We start from the raw sequence: 17,030 nt of genomic DNA, 5'->3' as shown, positions 1-17,030 counted from the left end.
ATATATTTTGTAGGCATCAGCACATTCGATGGGGAAATGCCTCCTCCCCCACTGGATGGAGGAGATGAGGAGATGGGAAAGACCTAAGAGGGTGAGTGTTATAAACATATTTGGGCACTTCAACCGAAATCTTATATGTCGATAAACTAGGGCTCTTTGACACCTAAAAGTGTTGTTTCATACCCTAAAGGATCATGGTCAACTGATTACATCATTCCCCAAAAGTTCCACCTGAAAAACCACTTAGAACTGGATAAAACTAGACCATACCGACTACTCCACTGTCAGGGTGTGATGCATACTGATTTCTACACTAGCCAGGTGCGATGCATACTGAAGAGACCTTCTGTGGGGTGCGATGAGCGAGAATGGACAAATGTCCGAGATTGTTTGGTAAGTGGATGCTCATGGAATCTTCTAGAAACTTCTCTTATGACACTTGCCTCTCTAAATTCACCTAGGGATGAGTAAGAGATCCAAGAAATCTCCAAGTGGAACCAAGAACAACAAGTGGAATGACACTAATCAAAAACCCAGAGATGACTCAAATCATTGCACACATCTATAAATGGATCCCTCATCTGAGAGATTTAGAGGCTGGAATTTTGTAATTTGCAAGGAAGTGCTGATAGTTTGTCTTTGAGAAAGAGCATTGTATTGTTGGGTGATCTTACTTTTCATGAGATGAAGAGGGCTTTGATGCTAGGAGGATGATGCTGGATCAAACAGCTGGGTTGTAATTCTCCCTTTATATTTAATAAAGTTCTTTGAGTTTTCCTCCATACAATTGTGTATTTGTGAATGTTGTTATTTGTGAACACCATTGTATGTTCATTGTATTTCTGATTCTGCAATTCTTATGATATAATAGATCAAGATGCTTTGATGGTGTTTTGTTACTTTGTCTCTATAGGTATTCTCTAAGCGGGATAAGAAAGAGAGGAGTTGCAAGCTCTATCAAGGGGGAGAGAGATCAAGCAAGGAGTTAAGAAAAAGATCTAGGTTGGTTCCTTTTCCTCTCACTTATCTATTATACATAGAGGGAATCCCAAATTGCTTTAATTGTTTGTTTCTAGGATATCTGCCAATCCTAGAGGGCTAGTAGATCGAAAAGACGCTAGTTTTCCCAAAAACAAAATGGCGACTCCACTGGGGATCGAATATATGTTTTTTTGTTGTTGTTATTTGTTTTATAAACTATAGACAGAGCCTCAAGTTAGCCAGATAGCCTTCGAATTTCTCTTGCTCTGCAATTGCATAGTAAATGAATGTTGCTTCAGTCAATCTTCGGTTTAGTTTATGAATTGAACAGTTGACTTACAAGCATCCTAGGTGCCCTTTTGGTAGTTTAGTAACCTCTCAAGATCATTCCTTTGTTCTTTGCTCTTTACTGTCCATAATAGTTCAGCTTAACTTACTGAAACCATCTGCAAATTTGAGCCAAAACCTATCTTAGTTGGGCTCCCTAGTGCATCGCACTGTCTGTCACTGTCAACCAGTATGCATCACACCTCCCAAACCTGAAAAGTGTGATGCATCCCTGTTTTTGTGAAGCCCAGGTGTGATGACTAACTGAGCCTATTTCTCCTCTTGAATTTGGGGTTTTTTGTCTTTGTTTTCAACTCTGTTTAGTTGTTTTTTTACTGCTTATGAACAGTACCTCGTTGTTGAAGCCTACCAACATTACATAGTTCAGCCTTAATTCATTAGGATTAGTAGATTCTTTTTTATGTATTTTTCCATCATTTACAATCCTTTGTCAAAAAGTTGCTTAAATCGATCTGTCGTTTTGGTACTAAAGTGTCGTAACTATTGTTTTGTGTCAAAAAGAGAACTGTCATTGAGTCTTCCTTCCCTAGATAGTCGACTGAACTTTTTGTCATGCATTTGATTGGATTTGTTAATATTTGAAGTGTCAAAAGCATTTTATATTCGAAAATGAAAAGTGTCATTTAGCCTTCCATTCCATTTTGAAAAAGAAATTGTTGAAATGTCGCTTTGAGTAAAATATTTCAGATGTTTGCGATACTTAGTTTTCCTTTTTTGGCATTTTTCACATTAGGGGAAACAAAAAACAAATACATGCATTTTCATTTGCATTTAGACTATGTGAAAAAAATGATTTAGGAAAAGTGCATTTAATGTGTGCTCTTTGCTCTTTTTTTGAAAGAACCATAAATTTCTTTCCTTAGTAGCTAGGATTTTCATTGATAAAAATAAACAACAATTGTTTATCATTGTAGATTGCATTTTTAGGAATTTTACATCTACATCATGCGGTGAACCACTGGAAGGAAAAATTCTAAATAATATCAACTCTAAAATAAACTTCAATGAACTTAACAACGCTTTGGAACCTAACACAACACATCTATAGGTCTAGGCTAGAGACGTGTTCCGACATCATAAAAACTAGTAATTATCGTTTTCATCGAAGGTTGGGTGATTCCACCTCTTTGATACAACAAGTGCTAGCATAGATTTGTGCTCCCTATATCATCGAGTATATATTGGGAGACCACAATAGGCTTATATCCTTTACCCATAGGAAGTCGTGTTTGCCGCCCTATTGATCGTAATGCATTGAAAACAACATTCCGGAAGATTGACTACCATACTTAAGTCCTTGGTAATTTCTCTTTAATTTATCACCAAGGTGTATATTACAGTTTTGCGATTGCTTCGGTAATCCCTTTGTCTAGATTTCTAGAGTAGTGACTTTTGTTCCTTTTCGACTCCTTAAAAGGAAAGGTCCATCTGAGCACTTGTCACTTCAGGCTCACTAAAAATCGAAGGAGACTAGAGTCATCTTTAGCTTTTCCTCGACTCTTAAAAATTGAAAAATCAAAGTTGTGTCAAGGTGTCATTAAAATTTATTTAATTCGGAATAACATCCCTGTTCCTTCATTGATCTTAGGTTGAGATATATGGAGACAAATCGAGGAACCACCAATCAAGGAATCCCTTTTGAGGGGAATCCTAGTCCATTTTCTTCTTGGGGAAATATTGGTGTTCCATATATGGCCACATTGTCCCTCTCGGGAATTACAATTGGCCTACCAGTATGGCTATTCTCAACCTTTGTCATTCAAAATATCGTAATTCTTCAACAATCAAATCAGCAACCAGTTGATATTGAAGTTGACCCTTCGCCTTCTTCTTCATTTGTTTCTTCCTCCCCTTCTTCCTCTTTGCTTGGTGAAATTGTTGATGCTAGTAACCAAGTGGCTAAGAAGAAGAAGAAAGGGAAGGAGAAGAAGAAGAAGAAGCCAATTTAGAAAGGGAGAAAGCATGCAACATCTAGTAAAAATACGTACACTAAGCTTTCCAAACTAAGAGATCCATGCATAATTTGCAAAGGAGACCATTTTCATCGAGAATTTCCATGCATTCCTCAGATCTTGAGAGAATGGTCCCCCTGTTCGCACCAACTGGTGTCATCAACCTCTAGCAATCATGTTGATAGCACACCCTCAACTAGTAATAGTGGACAAAAAGGAAAGGTCAAAATTCCATGTAATTTATGTGAAGGGGACCATACTCTTCCCCATTTTCCTTTTTTAGATGAATCCAAAGGAGTCTTGCATAATTGTCCTACTTCACCGCAACGACTTCCACCTAGATACAGGAAACTCTCCCCAAGTCCTTTACTAGTTGAAAATTTGACTCACATAACTCAACCGTCGGTCGAAATACCTATCAATGAAAGTGAATCTTCTGAGTCCATACCGGACCATAGACAATAGGTCGAGATGGCAGTTGACCCAGTTTTACCTTCAGAAGATCATACACTTCCCTAAAAGAGTGAGAACGATACCATTCAAATCCTTTTTATCACTTCAGAGTCTGATGAACTTGGGGGCAATCCATCCATTCCTTCACAATAGGAAGGGAATCCCCCAGTTCCCACAAATCAAGGGGTCATTTCTCCCATTTATTCGGTAACCCCTCCAAGTAGTCTAGTCACTTCCTTTGATTGGAATCGACTAACAAGATCCTGCCTTCCTTCTTATGTATTATTCTGGATCATAGTACAAGTTTACAAAATGATCGTGTCTGGAACTATCATAGATGAGGGTGCGTCAGTGAGTATCCTTTCCTAAATTGCTTGGAAAGCACTCGGTTCGCCATCAGAATTTATTAGGCTTTAACAAAGGAACTAGTACACCGTTAGGGATCCTTCCTAAGTTACCGATAACTTTGGGAAGAAAATTTGTTCACTTGAATGTGATGGTAGTCCAAGGGCCGTTATATTACAATTTACTCCTTGGACGTGACTATGTTTATAACATGGAGGCTATTGTTTCAACACTCTTTCAAGTAATGTGTTTCCCACATGAAGGCAAAATTGTCACTATTGACCAGCTTTCATTTCCCGGTTCAAGAGTAACTCCAAGTTGATCATCATCCCTAAATTGTCATTTTGCATCAAGAGTGTCTTTTCAACTTTCACTCCATCCACCTGATTGCTGGGAGTAGTCTGGTGAATGTAACGAATATTAGGGGGCATGCACCCTTGTCTATTTTGAGACGAACCCAGCTGAAAAGATAAGTTTCCTTGTAGGTGATGTGATTGGTCTGAAACACCATTCACCTTTGTCCAAGATGTAGACAAAGCAATGGAAGTGTTCTGTTACTGTGTTTTCCAAGGAAGTGTTTTGTCTAACCATTGACAAAAGCCATCTTGCTTAACCACAGTGATTTCCATATGGTTATTGAGGCTCTCCTTTTCTCAATGCCTGGGGGCATGCAAAAATTTTCTATGCAAGCTAAAAATGACCAATTTCATTTTTTTTAGCTTTTTTAGCTTTTTAGCTTTCTAACTTCTTAGGTTAGGTGATTGGTCTAACACACCATTCACCTTTGTCCGCTCTATGAATGAAGCAAAGGAAGTGTTTTGTCTAACAACTGATGAAACCATCCTACCTAACCTCAGTAGTTCCTTAGTTTTTTTAGCTTTTTAGTTTTGTCTTTTCTAGATTTTTTTAGTGTTCGTCGCTTGAATAAAAAGAAAAACTAAAAACTGATCATGTTTTCGCATGGTTTAAGCTCGTTAAAAAATAAACCTACTGGTGAGCAATGTTATCGCATGGTTCAAGCTAGTTAAAAAATAAACCTACTAATGAGCAATGTTATCGCATGGTTCAAGCTCGTTGAAAAGTAAACCTACCACTGAGCATGTTGTTACATGGTTTAAGCTTGTTAAAAATAAACATACCACTAAGAATGGTTCTCCATGGTTCAAGATCGTTAAAAAATGAACCTACCTTCGGTAAATAACCTTTGTGATTGCCATACCATCAGCCTTTTGAGCCTTGGTTGTGTTCCTGCCATCACCTCCATCCTTTTCGCTGATCATACACTTCCACATGATTGTTTACCCTTTGAAGAACAGCTACGATGAGTGGTCCTGTTAGCCAACCTCTTCACATCACCATGTTTTGAGAAGTTCCAAGCTTAATCGGAACCAATTGCTACCCTAAACGCCACTCGTTCCTCAAAAAACAAGTCTTCTTTAAACTCTTTTTAGACTCGTTAAATATGAAAATATTGTCGAGCTATTGGCCTTTCCATCTCGTTAAGGTAATGAGAAGTGCCATCCCTCTTGTATGTTTTTAAATCTTTTTCGGACCTGTGGGATAATCTCACGAAAAGGTTCGAGCGCTTGTCTTTTCAGATTGCTAAAGTGATAAAAAAGTCATCCCTTTTGTATTATTTTATCCTTTTTCGGACTTAAGGGATTATGCTACAAAAAAGGACTACTGGAGTTTTGTTTTCGTCCCTTTTAAAACTCTCTAAACATGAAAAGGACTGAGTTATCCTTGTCATTAAACTCGTTAAAAAAATAGCGACAAACTTGTCCCCTAGACAAGAATGAGTTTCACTGTTGCTAGGCTCATTAAAACATAGCGAAAGGTTTGCCCAAAGGGAAAATTATAGAACAAGCATATGTTATCCTCGTCAAGCTTGACAAAAATAAAGAGGTACTAATCAGCAATGACTAGGGACAAAGGGAAGAAAACTTGGAGAATTTTATGGTAGCTGGTCGCTCTTGAACATGACACTTTCACTCCATCACCATGATTGAGTCAGGTTGGGTTATTCTGTTCATCGGTCATATTTCCATTAGTCCTCCATACCATCCATCTTTTGGGGTTAATGCTACCAATCCATCTCAGTGTCGCTGATATGTTCAAGAGAAGTCATTCAGTTAAGAATCCACCATCTAGTTAATGCCTCATCCACTGCAATACCTTCACCCTCCATTCTTCATGACCACCATTCATGAACCTTGTTTCATCGGATCGTTTTCACCTCTAGAAAATAATTTGCTTCGTTTCGTGTCGTAGATGTGGGATACATTAAGGCCCTCCTATGACAGGTCGCTTCTTATCGACATCATCTCATTATCCAAGAAGTTGACTTAGAAACAACCCTTTTAGTACTTTGAAGCTTGTATGCCTCAATGGCAAGTTTCTCACTTCCAGCGACAGGTTGACATCAATGGCCTTTGACCGAAATATTTTGCGTGGTTTTTGACATTGGATCATATATTCACACCACATGAATTGTACTGTAGTACCTTGAGGGTCATTATCATTATTGGTGATTCCTCTCACATCTGTTAACAACTTACATTATTGGCTAGTAATCAGACGATGTCTTTCCATGTTCAACTTCAGAACATCTCTTCACATGGATCGACTTGTACATCGGGCGAAGATTGAATGAAATTGAAGACCCCAAATCTAGTTTCATCCATCTGGGTTGCGATATATTCAGGAATATAAAGAAATCAAATGTACACAGAAGCTACACAGATGGTCATCCAAGCCAGGGATGATGACCCTACATATTAAGAATCACCAGTTTGCAACTGCAGATGATTATCTATCCTATGTACATGAAAATGAATTTATAAAGCTGAGCATTGGAACGCCCACCTCAACTGAATCATGAAAATAATATGATGATGATGATGTATTGTATTGTATCTTATACAGGTCACCTTCCAGTTCGAATACCTTGGATCCTCATGATAAAGCATTTCACCCGACATCAAAAGATTCACGACTTCATGCTTTAGGGGGCAACTATTATAGACATATTTGGGAACTTCAACAGAAATCTTATATGTCGATAAAATAGGGATCTTTAACCCATAAAAGTGTTGTTTCATACCCTAAAGGATCATGGTCAACTGATTACATCATTCCCTAGAAGTTCCACCTGAAAAACCACTTAGAACTGGCCAAAACTAGACCATACTGACTGCTCCACTGTTAGGGTGCGATGCATACTGACTTCTACGCTAGCCAGGTGTGATGCATATTGAAGAGGCCTTCTGTGGGGTGCGATGAGTGAGAATGGAAAAAGACAATTTGCTAAGTGGATGCTCATGGAATCTTCTAGAAACTTATCCTATGACACTTGCCTCTCTGAATTTGCCCAGGTATGAGCAAGAGATCCAAGAAATCTTCAAGTGAAACCAAGAACAACAAGTGGAATGACACTAATAAAAAACCTAGATATGACTCACACCCTTCCAGACATCTATAAATGGATCCCTCATCTGAGAGATCTAAAGGCTGAAATTTTGTAATTTGCAACGAAGTTATGATAGTTTGTCTTTGAGAAAGAGCATTGTATTGTTGGGTGATCTTGCTTTTCATGAGGTGAAGAGGGCTTTGATGTTGGGAGGATGATGGTGGATCAAATAGTTGGGTTGTAATTCTCCCTTTATATTTAATAAAGTTCTTTGAGTTTTCCTCCATACAATTGTGTATTTTTGAATGTTGTTATTTGTGAATGCCATTGTATGTTCATTGTATTTCTGATTCTGCAAAGCTTATGATATAATAGATCAAGATGCTTTGATGGTGTTTTGTTACTTTGTCTCTACAGGTATTCTCTAAGCAGGATAAGCAGGAAAGGAGTTGCAATCTCTGTCAAGGGGAGAGAGATCAAGCAAGGAGTTAAGCAAATGATCTAGGTTGGTACCTTTGCCTCTCTCTTATCTATTATACATAGAGGGAATCCAAAATTTCTTTAATTATTTTTTTCTAGGATAGTTGCCAATCCTAGAGGGTTAGTAGATTGAGAGGACACTAGTTTTCCTAGAAACAGTGAGTCACATCCTCAAGGGAGCATGTGTGTCAGGGGTTGTAGGGCTAGTCTACAATTTCAAATGGACTACTATGACATATTAGCTACAATTTTGGTTGATGAGGGAGTCTACCCAATGAGGGCTCAAGATATCGTTGTAGATCCTAAGTTTGTGGATCTTTACAGGGATTGTTTGTACGAGATCATGTCCCTTATGTGTCATATCATCAGATCGAGTAGGATACTACCATCAATGAGGCATGCATGGCATTCAACAATAGATACATCATATGAGGGTGGTGATCATAATCATGATGATGGGAGTGGTGATCATGATCATGATGATGAAGGTGGTGGCCTTGATGCTTCTAGTAGTACCACCCGATAGGATCATGGCCTTCAGGGTGTCGGCGGTCCTTCTAGTAGTACATGTCCTTGTCAATCACCCGATGATGAGATGCAAGAGTTAGAGGATGTTCCTTATGTTTCTACTGAGAGAGAAGACCAACCACCTCCTCCTACACCTTAGAGTTCGATGTCAGACCACATTAAGGTAATAGTTGACCATCCATCACCTTTTGTTCTAGACCAGCCACCTCCTCCTCAACCTCAGCTGATTTCAATAGACTTTGAGGCAATAGTTAACCATCCATTGTCTTCTACTACAAACTAGGCTAGCACTACTACACATGTTGTATCAGATATTTGATTACAGTTATTTGAGTTAATGTAGTATATATATATATATATATATATATATATATATATATATATATATATATATATATGGTGCATTTCTTTTGTTCATGTTTATGTAATTAATTTATATGTTGGTGTTGATGTGTATATTGTTAGGTCATGTTAGATATGTTCATTTAATGTGAATGCAGATAGATGTGTATGTGTTAGCAGTTATTTCACATGAGATTTATATTAATTTGAGGATGTGTGTGGTGATGATGTTTTTTTTTGCTAAGTAAGGTTAATCTATTAAGAGGAAAAAAGATATTTATAGAGAGGAACTGGCTGTAAAAGGAAACAGCCTATCTCAGCTTGCCGAAAAACTAGTTCTAAGACTGCCCCAACAGAGGGGAAACCAGTCTGATAGTGCGGGAATTACAAAAAGAAGAAGGACATCATTGAACATTTTCCTCAGTTTTCTAAAGAGAGCTAAGAAAACAACATAAAACCAGCATTTCATCCTCTTGGAGGTACCTACGTGGACAAAAAGAGGTGGAACCAAACGTTAGATGAAGTGCCACCTGGCATTGGTAATTTGGTTGATGAACTCCTCCGTGGCAGGTTCCTCCACCACCGGGCAGCTCCAATCTTCGCGGTTATCTGGCTGAGATTGCTCGCCTTCTCCTCTTCCTTCAGCCTGCTGCGTGTTCTCCTCGTTCATCTTGCCCACTTCCATGGCTGGCTTGGCATGCTGAGGCTCTGAATCCTCCTGCCTTTCCCTCATAGCCTCCTTCCCTTTCCGCTTGGGCTGTCCACCATGCGCAATTGCCTTGTCTCTTCTTTCGTTCTGCTGGTCTCTGCGGTGACTGGGCTCCGGTTTAGGTATATCGCCTCCAGGGCAGGGCATCTGGGCACTCTGAATCGATTCCTCGGAGAAGGAGATGGAGATAGTGGCAGTGATAACTGGCTGGTTGAGAGTGTTGCGGAAGTGGAAGAGCGTGGTATGGGGAGAGGGGTGCTGGGGCAGAGGAAATGGAGCTGAGCGAAGGCCTGCTCTACCTCGTCCGCTTCTAGTGTTGGGATAGCGAGGATTTTCCGCAGAGGAAGAGGGAGAGCCCAAGGTGCTATGCCTCTGGACTTGCTGTCGAGAGCTGCCACCTCTCGAACCGCCCCTTCTACTAATTAATCGTTGTCTCACCATGATGGGAAATGGAGCAGAGAGAGCGCACAGGTATTCTGAGAGAGGAGAAAAGAGCCAATTTGGAGCTGGCGGAGGGCGCGTCTCAGAAGCCGAGCATGACCCAACAACGTCCCAAAACCCACCTTCGCCTGACCAACAATGCATATGAAACTTCCAACCGAGACCATGGCTATACATGAGATTGATTACTGCCAGCTCTCCTCGACTATCCCCCGCCATAACTTCTGCAATTAATGGAGCCGAAGCCCAGCTATACCTAAAGCATGCGGAGGTGATGGTCCGATCCAGGTTCCAGCTGTGCATGCTGCCATCCCAATGCTTGAGACCATGTGAACGCACCCTCCTCTGTATGAGGCTCGTCCCATCCTTATCCAGGTGGTGTTGGGCTGGCAGGTGTCGTCCTGCTTTGCCGCACCCCTGTCCCATCTCCTTAAATACCAACTGAAGCACCCGCATCCGGGGGTGTGTGGTGATGATGTTAGATTACGATGTGTGTTTTTTTAGATGTGATCATGAAGATGATGCCCTATGAGATTATTATATTTCTATGCTAGCTAATGATGTTTATATGTGCTATAGGTGTATATAATTAGATTATGGTAGTGAATTCGAATGTGTATCTTAGAATATAATTATCTTTGTTAGATGTTATCATCATGACGTTTATTTTTCTGAAATAATATTTAATGTCGATTATGTATTGGTGAACTTATATCAAACTTTTATATATGAAATTGCTTGCAAAAACAACTCACATAAAAAATTCAAATATATTTTTATAAATTACAAAGTTTAGTATGGTTAAAACTATTATTGTAAAGTTACGGGTTAGATAGTTCATTGATATTCAATCCAACTTAATTAGTAAATTATTTCAGTACTCACAAGGAAAAAGTAATTAAAGGAAAAATAATTTAGTTAGTTTTTAATAAGATGAAAATTTTTAACTCATTCAATTTCAAATATAAAATATTATTAATAATAAATTATTAAAAAATACAATTTAACTAATTCAATATTGGTTCATAAAATTCAATCTATTTTTAAATTAATAAAATTAGGTCAGGATTTTGTTATAATTAATTTAGATTTAATATAACTTAAAAAATTCTATTTTTATGAAATTTAATTTATTGTTAAAGTTATGAGATTTTAAGAAAATTTAAATTTAATATTTATAGAAACTCTTACTATTTTAAATTAGAAAATTATCTCCCTAAAGATGATGATCAAGAAATGTAAAATAAGGCTTGTGAGGTTACTTGTAGTTGGGGATTTGCTCTATTGGAAGTTCTCCGTTAAAGAGGCGGGTGAACCTTTCTCTAGTAATAAACATATAACATTTTGGTGCTATTTTGATTATTTGTTTGCTATTGTATTGGTTTAAATTTAACTATTTTTAATAACAAATATGAGTTAAATAATACAAAAATGATACCACATTAGATTTAAATTTTTGACAAATAATATATTTGATTATTTATTAATGAACATCTCAAAAAATATCATTTTTTCCACATACTTATCATGAGATAGTCACTAAAATTCATGTTTTCACATTTCTACTAGCTAATATTACATCATGTTCATAATGATAAAGACATGTCTACTTTAAATAATTTACTTATAAATACATAAAAATAGATATTTATTTTACATAATCTAAATAGGAAAAAAAAATTCATCCCCAAGTCTAGTTTAAAGTCAAACAAATGACTCTTAATCACCATCACATTATTTATCATTTATGTCTTAGCCATAAAATATTTATTAATTCAAATTTAATTTATCAATGAAGAAAAAATTAAAGCCTCTCATGCATCCATGTATGCCCATTTGTTTCTTTTATGATCCATAAAAAGATGTAATCAACATTTTATACATGCATAAGATATCCGTTTAGTTCATATAATGTTGCAAAAAATGTAATTTAAATATAGTAAACATGACTTTACCTCTCATGTCAAGAATTTAATATTACATATTAATACACAAAATTTTCAATGTTAAAGTCGTCATAGATTTATCATTATGTTATATCAATTTTAGTTAATATTTTAAAAATGAGATGACAGTTTCAGTGCCAGTGCCAATGTGTAAAATTAGTATCAAAGGGCTAACAAATAGAATATCTGTGCTATTACAAGATTTTAAAATCAAAATCTGCTGACAACTAAAGTGGCAGTGCAAATTTGGGAAGACAATCAAATAAATACGCTGGCAATTGGAGTATCAGGGCCAAATGAAAAATTCATTTTTTTCATATCCAAAGGAATGTGCTAATGGAGCATGTGTGAGTGAGTGAATGATTATTTATCAAGTGAGAATTGATCAATTAGATGGTGATATTATGTGATCAGTTTCCGGGTTCCGCCACCAAGAGGTAACTTTAGTTAAAAAGTCATAATTGCATGGAAAGGTTTTATGTTATCGACCAGTCAATTTTATTATATGATTTACCAAATGTCACGTTGTGAAATAATTTGTTTCAAATGGTAAAACCCATATAATGCATGGTTAACTTGTTGTATATTTTATGCCAAGGGAGGAAAGGGTGTTAGTTATCCCAAAAACATCGGATTGAATCCCACTCTCGCTTCTAGTGCTATTGTTTAACGAGGAAAGCTATGGGAAGGAGAAAAAAACTATATAGAAGTGGGTCCAAAGGACTTGACCTACTTGAAGTCTACCCAGAGATTCAAAACATTTTCTAGAGGCAAGGTGGGAATAATTCTTCTTCTATTGTACAGGTTATCAGGATGGATTTTTCAAGGTTTTCACAGAGGGTTTCAATAGTCAATAGGTTAATGTTGGGAGAATCTTTTTTCCTATTACTAAGGAGGTAATTGTAAAAGTCATGGGCCCCCTTATAAATAGAGAAAAATGTATCAATAATCATGTTTTGGACAGAATCAATGTTCCATTCTTTCTAAAGGATGAGTATAAGGACCGGTGCTAGCGCTAAGAAATATAGAGGCCCTATTTAAAGGATGCGTGAAATTGTCTCATGCATATCACACAACCTTACTTCAAATGTGAGGGACACTTCAGCTAGTTGAATTTGTATCATTTTATTATCCTTTCCCACATCACAGGTCAGGTTAGAATGAACACTACTTATTTTATGTTTATGAGTATGAAGCACATGTCTACAAGGTTTAGGGCAAGACCCCATGTTTCTTCTCATTTTATATGTCATAAAGGTTTAATTAATATATCGATTGAAAGCCACTTGAGAAAGGTAGATAGTACTTGGGAGTATTTTCTATTTTGGGGACTATAAAACCAAAAATGGGTAGAAAGAAAGAAAGCAAAAAAAAACTAAACAACCCCAACTAGAACATGGGATCTCATCCATGCAAACCAAGAGTCAGCAAAAAGTAGAATTAGTTCCTCCTTCAGTTCCTCAGTTACTAAAGGTTTACACAAGGAAGAGTGAAAGGTCGAGAAAATAAAATATGCCATGTATCCTAGTGTACCTCTACCTACAGAAACAAAAGTAATTAAACAAATAAAGAAGTTCAAGGGAAAAATGATTGATCCCAAGACAGAGCACACATAAATTGATGAAAAACCCACCTTAGTTGAAATTTTCAGAGGTGGAAAAAGGCCACATACAAAACCGTGGGATAAATTAGGATTAAGCATTAAGCTAAAGCTGAGCCCTGAGTTTGAAAAGGAGGTCATTAATATAGAAAAAAAACCCCTTATAAAGACTTAATTATAAACAAGGTTGAGTCCACAAGATCAAATAAACCTAAGAAGGCCTAAGGCTCAAGGAAAAAAGTTAACACAAAGGTCCAAAGGACTAAGAAACAAATAAAAACTAATGTTGGCATGCTACTAGAAGCAACTAAAACACTCAGCTAGATATCTTGACAACACAATTTTGATTACCAAATGTTCAGATTGAATTTTGACTAAAGCCCAATAAGTAGCATGTCAACGATTTACGCTGTTAAATTTTGATGAGTGCTGATAATTTTTGTGTCAACACAATTCTGTATTTATTTTTATACAATCGCTAAAAACTAGCTCGTTAGAGATCCTCGTCATTATCCCAAGTTGAAAGAGTGTTATTGGATTGGTCAGCCTTGGCAGATCAGGTAGTCTCAAAAGGAGGAGTTGCATCAAGAGATATCATTTTTAGCATGAGGACGAGACACAAGTTCGAGGAAGCTAGGCAAGATATCAGTCAACGATTTTGACCCTAGTTTCTAGCCAAGATCCAAGTACACTGTTATGTTTTTAGATATATATATTTATGAGATTATCTATTGTATTTGTGTATTATATATGCACTCTTTATATTTAGAAATTTGTAATTAAGTACATACTAGAAACCTGCTTTTAACTTGTAATTTATCTATAGAGACAAAGTCTTCAAAATGAAGAATGGTTCAATTTTTGATGAAAAAATTATTGTTCTCTATATTTGTTGGGATATTTTTAATGAAGACATCCTAAATCTACAACAAAGATTCATGTGTTGAGTGTTTTGAATGTGTTTTCTCTTGTCTTGTGTGTCTTTTATTGCCATGGTGTATCATCTTCTAATGATTAAATGAAAGAATAGAAGTTGAATTCATCCATTGTGATGCTTTCTTCATAGATTTAATTGTTTGCACTCTTCTTTCTCAAGTGGGCATTGGAATTCATATGTTTGATGCTCCTTCTTAGTGGATTGTTTCTCTCACATACTTCCTTCCATTATAGAAAATCAAAGATTCATATTTACTCAACTACCTTGGCCTTACTGAATGTTTTAGTGTGATCTAATGTTAAGACAAATTAGACTCCATCATCTAATGATATGTATTTTTCTCTTGCTTCCAATAAACATCGACATTTTTTACATTAATCTGGTTATAGTTTAATAGACCTGCTACTGTTGTGACCTAGGGTAGTTGGGTTTTAGGAGAGATCCCCCTTCAGATTGAAGGGCCAACCTCAATCCAAAAGTGGTTAGAGGTTACCTTAGAGTTTTTCCCACAGCCAAGGTTTTCTCTGAGTGATATAACTCTGGTGCCATTGTTAAGGAACGAAGGATATATTCTCACTCAACGACTTGATTACTTAAATCATATCTCTGAGATCAAACAGGGATATGAATCATTAGTTTTGGCTGCAAGATTTTTCTCTAGCAACTCCACTCTGAATTTTAAGGTGATTCTTTTTTGTAAATTTTTGCGCATATGGGAGTCTACACAAGGAGGAACCTTGATCCTAATCCACCACAAATTCTATTGAGTATAGAGAGGTTGTTCAAAAGAATAAGAAGACCTCCAGAAAAATCAGGTATGGTTCATTTAGAGAGGTCATGTTCATTAGCTAAAAGGTTGAATATGCTGATGATATACAATTTGATATCAAATTTTAACAAACGCTATTTAGATCTAAGTCTGAGGAAAAACAATTAGATATTGTGTTTGATGAGACCAAATTTGAAACTTTTATTTCTAGTTCTATGAGGCAAGAACTAAATCTATTTCCACATGATCAAGAAATTTGGTTTGAATTTCAAAAGTCGGAGAAGACAGTCCATGAACTTTAGATAGTTACATCATAGTCCCCAAATTTTCCATTTTTCATTCCATCATTCTCTCCCTCAACTAGTCCTCTGGTTTTTGTGGGACTTCATACTCTTATCTCATCAATTTTCGCAACACAACTTCACTTCCATTGTACTCTACATTCAAGATCCCTAATGTTAGTTAAACTTCATCTCACACAATTATGGCTGCTAGATATTCCCCTCTTAATATCTAATTTCCACTACATTATCTTCCTCTAGACTATGGACAACGATTCCTTCAGTTTGATGGTACAGGCGTGTGCTCACATCATAGAAACATGTAGATAAGGTGAATGATTTTGTTAATGTAGATGAGGTAGATCATGAAGATGTTATGTTTATAATTTTTTCACAAATTATTTAAGAGGAGGTTAAGAGATGGTTCAGAGCTTTACCAACAGAAAGCATTGCTTATTTTCAATAGTTTGAACAACTCTTCCTTACTAGGTGGGAGGTGAAGAAAAATCCTCTGCAAATATTGGTCAAATATGAGAGTCTAAAAAGAAACCCAAGGGAGACAGTTCAGGAATTTATAGAAAGGTTCAATAGGGTTTACAATTCAGTCCCTCCTGAGATTAATCCCCCCCTAGTTTAGCCCTGTTGCACTATCTTGATGGTTTTTGATGATGAGATAGCCTATCAACTCAGAGAGAGGAATCTTGTTACCTTGGAGGTGACGTAGAAAAATTATATAGGAGTGGAAGGAAATATGCTATCCAAAAGAGAAAATATGAAGATTGATAAAAAAAAGTGGTATTTAAGGAGGAATCATATTCTTCATCGAGTGTTAAATTTGATGTTCTGTTAAAGACAATGGAGAAAATGGTTCACAAGGTGGCCCCTCCAGAAAGTGAGCCTCAACCTCAAGTGTGGAACCCAACTTTTAAAAGACCCCAAGGCCCTCAAAAATCACAAAGAGAAAAAAAAGGTCCTGAAGATCAATAGGCTATTAGGCATCCTTTTCTGGAATTTTTTGTTGATGAAGATTCAACTGAAGAAACAAATCAGTAGATAGGTTATTTTGATGATAAGGAAACTCAATTGTTTGCGACCAAGGAAGATAATGATAATTTTTTCAATTCTTAAGGAATGAATGATAACCTTCACATGTGTGATTCGAAAGTTTACCAGTAGGGTTATAATAACGCAGTGGAATATTTTCAAAATAAATATAATCTCATAGGTCGAACTATTGCAATTAGAACTCCATCATAAAAACCTACTGCAGGAGAACATAAAGTTGAACCAAGAAAGGACATATTTTAAATACTGGAGGAGCCTAAAAGGGATGTTCCAAAAATGGAAGAGTAAATAAAGAAATATGCCAAAGAAGTGGAGAGGACACAGACATCCTTCAATTTGGAGAGTGAAATTGGTAAATTGAAAATTTCTATCCCTTTTGTTGAACTATTGAAAAATTAATAATACATGAAGCAATTTTTTTCAATGGTTAAAAGTTCAGAAAAT

Source organism: Pinus tabuliformis, chromosome 8 (assembly GCF_031772625.1).
Source record: "Pinus tabuliformis cultivar Carrire ecotype Pingquan chromosome 8, CPIR1, whole genome shotgun sequence".
Taxonomy (NCBI): Eukaryota; Viridiplantae; Streptophyta; class Pinopsida; order Pinales; family Pinaceae; genus Pinus; species Pinus tabuliformis.
The sequence above is the reverse complement of the archived record's forward strand: the minus strand, read 5'-3'. Positions refer to the sequence as shown.